This window comes from Scylla paramamosain, unplaced genomic scaffold (assembly GCF_035594125.1).
Source record: "Scylla paramamosain isolate STU-SP2022 unplaced genomic scaffold, ASM3559412v1 Contig65, whole genome shotgun sequence".
Lineage (NCBI taxonomy): Eukaryota > Metazoa > Arthropoda > Malacostraca > Decapoda > Portunidae > Scylla > Scylla paramamosain.
In genome coordinates this window covers 317,501-327,500 of record NW_026973730.1, presented here as the reverse complement: position 1 = coordinate 327,500, position 10,000 = coordinate 317,501, and the positions used below count along the sequence as shown (strand labels likewise).

Below are 10,000 nucleotides of genomic sequence, written 5' to 3'. Positions count from 1 at the left end.
CATTTCGTCAGCCAATGAGGGAACTTTCTCGTGTCTCGGCAGGAGGTCTGATCGCATGTGTGCAGGCAGACAGGTAGAGAGGTAGACATAATAATGAACTTTTTTTAAATGAATGAATCTGTGTGGAAGAAGATTGTAGAGGTAAGGAAAGAAATTACCGTAGCACATAAGTGAGAAGATATAAATTTTGAACACTTATAATTATGTCTACCTTCTTTTCTCTGTCACCAAAACATGAACAGGTACTTACCACCTCTAATGGACACCACTTCACTGAAAAAAACAAAAAGATAAGATACTCATTTACTCAGCAACTCAAAAAAATAAATAAATTAGATTTGACAATATTACGGGACTCCTGAAGAACTTTGGGTCCTTGGCTACCTTTTATGAATTCTTAGTTATGCATGAAATGTCAGCATTGTCTCTCTGGCAACTCATAGTGAGACAGTGACTGAGTGAAAGAGATTGGTGAATATATAAATTGAAAAAAACTGAATAGGTTAATATCATGGACGTTCCGAGACGTCTCCGCCAGTTTTTCTCACCCCCCCAGCTGTTAACTCTGTACAAGGGCCTTATCCGTCCATGTATGGAGTATGCTTCACATGTCTGGGGGGGTTCCACTCATACTGTTACTCATATTAAGCTGTTAATAATAATATAATAATAATAAATGTAGCAGTAGTAGTAGTAGTAGTAGTAGTAGTAGTAGTAGTAGTAGTAGTAGTAGTAGAGAGAGAAAGAGAGAGACATTTACATATTGGTTACTGTCCTCATGAAAACACATTAAATTTCTCTCTCTCTCTCTCTCTCTCTCTCTCTCTCTCTCTCTCTCTCTCTTAGACAACAATGTTTATTTGTAAATCTTTGGGCCATCTTATCTGGCAAAATCTCATTAATCAGTCACTATATGTAGCCAAACACGGTTCTAATCTAAGGTTCGTAAGGTCCGTGACGATATATGGACGTATCCAAGCCACACAGTAAATATAACGAAATATTGATGAAAAATAAAAAAAATCCTATTATTTCATATAACTCAATATTTCACGGTCTTAATTAAACCAAACCTCCCTGAGTATAGTGCACACACACTCCTGGATAACATTTATATACGCTTAAACCTCCACAGGGAATTTTAAAGCCAGAATTTTTAGTTAACATATCGTAATGTACCTCACGTCACCTCACCAGGCAGGGTTTTCATGGCACCAGCTGTTACACTATATCTCAATATTTCACGGTTCTAACTCGTCCTTACCTGGTCAAATATAACATTTATAGCACCAAGGACAAAATATCAGTGAAGTAACACCGCAAGTGATCTACAAACATCACAAATTAAGTGTTAATAAGAGCACCACGGACAAACAGCGGACATGAACCAGCTGACCTAACCCTTTCTCTGAACATCGATCATATTTCCAGTCTCCGCTTATTTATATGACACCCACTTCGTTACATGGCGCTAAAGGTCTTGGCAAGGTTACCTGTTGATCATATATCTTATAAATTACCTGGTTATGGTCGTGAAGGCTGAAGTAATGTGAACACTTCTACGACTCTCCACCGTCTGTCCACAAAATGGCGGAGATAAGGGGAGGAGCTTTATGAGCATTCGTTGTATTGAGAAAATTCTAATATTTCTTTTATTTCCGAGTCTAAGTTAGATTTTATGATTTCTAAAAATGTTGAATTGTTTTTAAAGAGGTTTTTTTTTTGAGAGAGCCTTACAATACCATATATTTGGGTTTTTTTCTAATTTATATAAGGTCAAGTCATGTATAAATAACACGTGAAAATTATCGATTGCCTCCATTTCCATATATTGTTAAAATACCTTAATTAACATAATAACACAAAAAACTTGTAATAGCCCATACTAAAAAGTCGATTCTGATTTAGAGCCGAAAAGTAAACAAATTAAAAAATGCCAACTGAGAAATTTGACACTATATATTTCTAAAAGCTTAAAAAAGAATAATCTAATACAAAAAAAAAACGATAAAATATTAAATATATCTAAAAACAAAACAAAACATATATTGCAAGTTGTAGCCGAAGACGAAATTGAGGCAACGAATGTAATCTTGTAAACAAACTGACTTTAAAAGCTGAAATACGTCAAAATGATTATTTATGCCCTATGCTGGTAGATCCTGCGTCTTACTGAGCTATTAAACCCACATGTACCCTGAAATACTGCAAAGTAGGCCTGAAACAAGAGGCTACATTCTGATTATATTTGGGTAGGCTTACTGTAGAGAAAGCCTGTTATCAAGCTTTTCGTCTCATCAGTCCCTCTCCTCTAACTGAGTGTCTTCAGCCTCTCCCTCACCACCGCAGTGTTGCATATCTATCTGTCTTCTACCGCTATTTTCATTCTAACTGTTCTGATCTTGCTAACTGCATGCCTCCCCTCCTCCCATTATCTCCCTGCACAACTTTCTTCTTTCTTTTACCACTATTCTGTCCACCTCTCTAATGCAAGAGTTAACCAGTATTCTCATTCTCTCACTCCTATTCTGTCTACCTCTAATGCAAGAGTTAACCAGTATTCTCAGTCTTTCACTCCTATTCTGTCTACCTCTCTAATGCAAGAGTTAACCAGTATTCTCAGTCTCTCACTCCTATTCTGTCTACCTCTCTAATGCAAAAGTTAACCAGTCTTCTCATTCTCTCACTCCTATTCTCTCTACCTCTCTAATGCAAAAGTTAACCAGTATTCTCAGTCTCTCACTCCTATTCTGTCTACCTCTCTAACGCAAGAGTTAACCAGTATTCTCATTCTCTCACTCCTATTCTGTCTACCTCTCTAATGCAAGAGTTAACCAGTATTCTCAGTCTTTCACCACTATTCTGTCTACCTCTAATGCAAGAGTTAACCAGTCTTCTCATTCTCTCACTCCTATTCTGTCCACCTCTCTAATGCAAGAGTTAACCAGTATTCTCAATCATTCATCCCTTTCTCTGGTAAACTCTGGAACTCCCTGCCTGCTTCTGTATTTCCACCTTCCTATGACTTCAATTCCTTCAAGAGGGAGGTTTCAACACACTTATTCATCAATTTTTGGTCACTGCTTTGACCCTTTTATGGGACTGACATTTCAGTGGGCTTTTTTTTTCATTAGATTTTTGTTTCCCTTGGCCAGTGTCACTCCTACATAAAAAAAAAATAAATATATATACAGCAATATCTGTTTACTCCTTCCTGTGACAAACTCTCACTGTAGGAGGTTTCAAAAGAGTATAATGTTAATAACTATAGATTTATTCAACAAAAACTGGTATACAAAAGTCTTGGTTAACAATAAATAAACAGAAATATTAATAAAATTGTGCTTTTTTTGTTAATTCATGGGAAATATTAAGCAAACATCTATAATTCACAGTATACTAACAAACAAACAAACACACACACACACACAATGACAATTACAATAAATTCCAAGCCTATCACATGTACAGGGTCACGGCTGGCCAGACGACCTCACGTCACCTCATATCACTTACATAATGAAATAGAGAGCCACTCCCCCTCTGTCTCACCAGCCAGGCTTATCTGTCTGGGAGAAAAGTGTCAGTATGCATGTCGATATAACAAATGTTGAAATATTACACAAATTATTATATATTACCCACCCTGACCCCCCCTAGTCTACTCATCATTCATACAGCTTCCTCACCCCACCCCCCCCTCTCTCTAGTATGCTATAGGTACCCCCCCTTCTGCTACCGGCACCTGATAAATATTCCTATTTTTATTTATTTACCCTCAAATTTTTTTATTTTTTTATTATTACAGCTTCCTCACCCCCCCCCCTCTCTCTAGTATGCTATAGGTACCCCCCCCTTCTGCCATCAACCCCCCCCTTAAGGTACCTGCCCCTGATAAATATTCCTATATTTATTTATTTATTTATTTATTTACCCTCTTTTATTATTACTAATATCAAATTTTATTATTATTACTAATATCAAATTTTCTTATTATTACTAATATCTATGCTCTTATTTATTTATTTAACTAATTAACCTAACCTAAAAAAAAAACTGCACACACACACACACACACACACACGCGCGCACACACACGTACACGTACACACACACACACACACACACACACACACACACTCACTAGCCAGTATCTTACCAAAATACTGGCTAGACATACATACATACATACATACATACATAATCCCCAGATCTCTTACCAAAGATCTGGGGATAAAAAAAAAAAAAAAATCTATATAACACTATATATATATATATACCCCCCTTGCCCCCCCCCACCAAAAAAAAAAAAAAAAAAATATCATTCATACGTCCCACCACCATTACCACCACTACCACCACTACAAAAATAACATACTAATATTCAACATGCCATACAAACCCAGATTATAAAGAAATAAACATTCAATATAATCTGAGTTAAACATTCATACACCCTGTCAACCTAATCCTATTAATAACCCTTTCTATGCCTCACTTAACCCTTTCATATATACTCCTGTCATCCTATTATTAACCCTTTCTCTCTCTCTCTCTATGCCTCACTTAACCCTTTCATATATACTCCTGTCATCCTATTAATAACCCTATCTCTCTCTCTCTCTATGCCTCACTTAACCCTTTCATATATACTCCTGTCATCCTATAAATAACCCTTTCTCTCTCTCTCTCTATGCCTCACTTAACCCTTTCATATATACTCCTGTCATCCTATTAATAACCCTATCTCTCTCTCTCTCTATGCCTCACTTAACCCTTTGATATATACTCCTGTCATCCTATAAATAACCCTTTCTCTCTCTCTATGCCTCACTTAACCCTTTCATATATACTCCTGTCATCCTATTAATAACCCTTTCTCTCTCTCTCTATGCCTCACTTAACCCTTTCATATATACTCCTGTCATCCTATTAATAACCCTTTCTCTCTCTCTCTATGCCTCACTTAACCCTTTGATATATACTCCTGTCATTCTAATCCTATTAACCCTTTCTCTCTCTCTCTCTATGCCTCACTTAACCCTTTGATATATACTAACTTAAAACCATCTTCTATATTAATCTGTGTTAAATATTATATCATTCTGACCTGCCACCTAGATACTTACTTAAAACCCTAAAAAATATAAGCTAATCCTATTAATATTCCTCTTCCCCTCTCTCTCTCTCTCTCTCTATGCCTCACTTAACCCTTAACTAACCTAAACCATCTTCTATATTAATAACTAACTTAAACCATCTTCTATATTAATCTGTGTCAAATATCCTAACATTATAGCCTACCACCCATATATTTATACCAAAAAAAAATTCACACACACACAACCAAAAAAAAGACATACACACAGATGCACGCACACAGACGCACGTGCACAGACGCACACACAGACGCACACACAGATGCACACACAGACGCACACACAGACGCACACCGCAGATAGCTATCCCCAGACCCCCTCCCCCCCAAAAAAAAAATATATATATACAAAATAACACAAAAAAACAATACTCCCCTTGTTTGGGTGAAGATCTGCAACACTGCAACACTGCAACACTGTGATGGAAAAACTTGTAATTACTAAGTTAGCTTCTGAGAGGAAAAAAAAAAGGTTATTTTGAGTGGATTTAGAGATGGACACATTCATAGGAAAAGTGGAACATCTGTGGTTGGAAATGAGGTATAATTAGTGGAGGAAAGTCTCATAGGAAAAGGTGGAGGACTTGTGGATGTAGGTATAATTGGTGGAGAGGAGACATGGAGGAGAGGAGGGATACCATTAAATTAAGATGGAAATTTGTGTCATCTGAAAGTGTCGTCATTGTACAAGTAATGACTAATATATATATAACAAATATATCCACCAGTTTATAGGAACAGAACACAAGACTTACCGTGAGCCCCGTCTGACTTCAAGGTGGGCTAGCTGTTAGGGAGACAGGGAGAGAGGGAGAGAGGGAGAAACATTAGTTCACAAACCTCCCTCCTTCATTTGGGTATTAAATTACATTAGGAATAAATTATTTCACTCACTCCTACAAACTCAAGGAATGAATGAATGATTTTTTTACAAGAGTACTCTCCCTTAACACACAAATTAATGAATCCATCAATGAATGGCCAAAAAAATAATAAATTTAATACACTTTTTCACATTAATTTTGACATTAAGAAATTATTACTTAACTCAATCTTGGAGTGAGTGAATTTTCTCTCTGATCAGAATGTTGACTTGACCAAACATTTAAAAAAGACACACACACACACACACACACACACACACACACACACACACACACACACACAAAAAAAAAAAATAAAATAAAATAAGAGGCTAGGATGCACTGGGAGAGGCTGGGATGCACTGGGAGAGGCTGGGATAGACAGACACACACACACACACAATTAAAAAATAAAATAAATTCTGAAAAAACAAATTAACGTAACAGGTCAGAAAGACACTTACCACACCCGCAGTTGTGACTCAACCCACGCTTGAGAGTCCTGGGGCTTCTCCCACCAACAGCTTGACGAGAAGGAAGGAATGGGTTAGGTTAGGTTAGGTTAGTAAGGAAGACAGGCCCCCAATATAAGTAACCTAACTGAATCTAACCTAATATATCAGAATAAGGTAGGATATAAGAGGTTGGTTGGAGTGACCCGCAGATGTACGCACCTCTGAAAAAGACGAGAGAAAGTCCTCATTAATTCGGCTCAAAATTTGTACTTTATTCATGTATTTTTGCTTATTTTCATTTTATCAAGCAGTATATGTCAAGGTTCTGGCTGTCACAGTACATCACGTCTGGCCAGCCCATACATGTGGAATACAACCAATAATATACACAAGATTGCTTTATAACACACAAACACACATACAGTAACTATATTGATAATTAATTTGCAAGCAGGCAGGCAGATACTTCACAATTAACATTAATTCATACACACACACACACACACACACACACACACACACACAGTATTCACAAGTATAACTGACTAAATTGATCATTTTAACTGGTAGGCAGACAGACAGACAGACAGACAGACAGACAGACAGACAGACAGGAGGAGGAGGAGAACAAATGCTGATAATTATTCCTGATTACACAAGGATGACATAGGAAGGATGACTAGACACTATTGTACCTCAGAAGGGTGACTAAGAGGGGGTCAGGTGGAGGTCTTCAAGTGGTACAGGGGACACAACAAGGGTGACTAAGAGGGGGTCAGGTGGAGGTCTTCAAGTGGTACAGGGGACACAACAAGGGTGACTAAGAGGGGGTCTGGTGGAGGTCTTCTAGTGGTACAGGGGACATGACGAGTAACAAAATCTCTCTCTCTCTCTCTCTCTCTCTCTCTCTCTCTCTCTCTCTCTCTCTCTCTCTCTCTCTCTCTCTCACACACACACACACACACACAACATTAAGGCAATATTAGACACAAGGTTCGGATAACAAGCACAGAGAGGCACAGCTTGCGGCAAATCTTCCATGAGTGTTGCCGCTGAACTGACAGGCTGAGTGGGGTTAGGTGGGTGACCTGTCTGGTGACCCATACGACTCAACATGTGACTCTTGACCTCTTGACCTCTTGACCTTCAGTATGCCAGCACTCATCCCACACCTGTCTGTCTGTCTGTCTGTCTGTGTGTCGCATCATCGCACTTCTTAAATCTGAAAGAAATATTTACCGTTAGTCATCTGCAATGTATTTTTTTTTACAGTTTTTTTTCAGAATATTAAGTTTCTGAGAGTGTGTGTGTGTGTGTGTGTGTGTGTGTGTGTGTGTGTGTGTGTGTGTTTTGAGGCATTTTCTTGGTGTTTTAATTGTCTTAGATAAATATAACCAGTGTTTTTTATCAATTATCTTTTCCAATTGTTACTCATCTCTCTCTCTCTCTCTCTCTCTCTCTCTCTCTCTCTCTCTCTCTCTCTCTCTCTCTCTCTCTCTCTCTCTGTCTCTCTCTCCCTCTGTCTCTCTCTCTCTCCCTCTGTCTCTCTCTCCCTCTGTCTCTCTCTCCCTCTCTCTGTCTCTCTCTCTCCCTGTCTCTCTCTCTCCCTGTCTCTCTCTCTCCCTGTCTCTCTCTCTCCCTGTCTCTCTCTCTCCCTGTCTCTCTCTCTCCCTGTCTCTCTCTCTCCCGGTCTCTCTCTCTCCCGGTCTCTCTCTCTCTCCCGGTCTCTCTCTCTGTCTCTCCCTGTCTCTCTCTCTCCCTCTGTCTGAATGCATTATCAATTCCTGAGGTGAGGTAAAGACTACTTCTGGTGCCATTTGTCTCACCTCACCTCACCTCAAATACTTGTCTCATCTTCTTTCATAAATAAAGCAATAGAAAAACAAAAAAATAAACAAACCGGCCTCCGCTTATCACCTATATATCTTCATCTGTGGGTCACGGCAGATTTTGGAAGGTCTTGGAAGGTCTCGGAAGGTCTCGGAAGGTCTTGGAAGGTCTCGGAAGGTCTCGGCTCACCTGAAAAAGTCCACTAAATTACCTTTTTTTCCCTTCTGAAAGAGTTCAAGTCACAGGAAGGTGGAAATAGAGGCAGGCAGGGAATGTTTACCAGAGAAAGGGATGAATGATTGAGAATACTGGTTAACTCTTGCATCAGGGAGGTGGACAGAATAGTGGTGAAAGACTGAGAATACTGGTTAACTCTTGTATCAGGGAGGTGGACAGAATAGTGGTGAAAGACTGAGAATACTGGTTAACTCTGGCATCAGGGAGGTGGACAGAATAGTGGTGAAAGACTGAGAATACTGGTTAACTCTTGTATCAGGGAGGTGGACAGAATAGTGGTGAAAGACTGAGAATACTGGTTAACTCTGGCATCAGGGAGGTGGACAGAATAGTGGTGAAAGACTGAGAATACTGGTTAACTCTTGTATCAGGGAGGTGGACAGAATAGTGGTGAAAGACTGAGAATACTGGTTAACTCTTGTATCAGGGAGGTGGACAGAATAGTGGTGAAAGACTGAGGTGGACAGAATAGTGGTGATTGACTGAAAATACTGGTTAACTCTTGTATCAGGGAGGTGGACAGAATAGTGGTGAAAGACTGAGAATACTTGTTAACTCTTGTATCAGGGAGGTGGACAGAATAGTGGTGAAAGACTGAGAATACTGGTTAACTCTTGTATCAGGGAGGTGGACAGAATAGTGGTGAAAGACTGAGAATACTGGTTAACTCTTGTATCAGGGAGGTGGACAGAATAGTGGTGAAAGACTGAGAATACTGGTTAACTCTGGCATTACATTATGTTGTGTCAATATCATTAATTAAACATAGTAGTTAGGTTGTTTGCTGATAATTTAAACCACTATATCATACCATGTGTGTCAGAGGAAGTCAAGGCAGGTCAAAAGCAGGTTAATAGCAGGTCACAGGCAGGTCAGGGCAGGTCACAAGCAGGTCAGGGCAGGTCACAGTCACCACACCTGTAAATATTGTTCACTTAATTAACCAGGGACACCTTAATAGCCTGACTTAATTGCAATCTGAATAAATAATAGGTGTATTTTTCCTGCATCACCTCAACTTTGATCTTATATAAATAAATTAATTAATAAAAGTTAGTAAATAAATCTTTTCCTTCATTGCTTTCTCTTAATTCTTGAAAATAAATGAGAGAGAGAGAGAGAGAGAGAGAGAGAGAGAGAGAGAGAGAGAGAGAGAGAGAGAGAACCAAACATATTTCTCTCTCTCTCTCTCTCTCTCTCAGGACCGGTTCAATTATATCACTAACAAGTAATTATCACCAAACTATCAATAATAATTACAACAGCCTTAACAACCTATTCCCTTTACAACCACTAGCTATGACCAATCACTGTTACCTAACTACACTTCTTAAACACTTTGAAAACAACACACGGTAACTTCAAAATGCGAAAAAAAAACATACGGTAACTTTAAAATGACTAACTATTAATGATTAAAACGAGGTAACTTAATGACAGTTAATTCACTACGCACA

General features: G+C 38.7%; 2 long non-coding RNA genes across 2 annotated transcripts in view; both read right to left on the bottom strand.

The window, feature by feature from the left end:
• Nucleotides 1-1,596, bottom strand: part of LOC135098464 (uncharacterized) — a 6,904-nt gene extending 5,308 nt beyond the window's left edge. The window contains exons 1-2 of the long non-coding RNA XR_010267017.1: nt 1,521-1,596; nt 251-273 (exon numbers count right to left, since the gene is read on the bottom strand). This is a non-coding gene — a long non-coding RNA (uncharacterized LOC135098464). The remainder of the gene's footprint in view (nt 1-250; nt 274-1,520) is intronic.
• A 2,721-nt stretch (nt 1,597-4,317) lies between these two features.
• Nucleotides 4,318-10,000, bottom strand: part of LOC135098452 (uncharacterized) — a 6,153-nt gene continuing 470 nt past the window's right edge. The window contains exons 2-6 of the long non-coding RNA XR_010267014.1: nt 9,355-9,461; nt 8,394-8,495; nt 6,486-7,698; nt 5,914-5,945; nt 4,318-5,575 (exon numbers count right to left, since the gene is read on the bottom strand). This is a non-coding gene — a long non-coding RNA (uncharacterized LOC135098452). The remainder of the gene's footprint in view (nt 5,576-5,913; nt 5,946-6,485; nt 7,699-8,393; nt 8,496-9,354; nt 9,462-10,000) is intronic.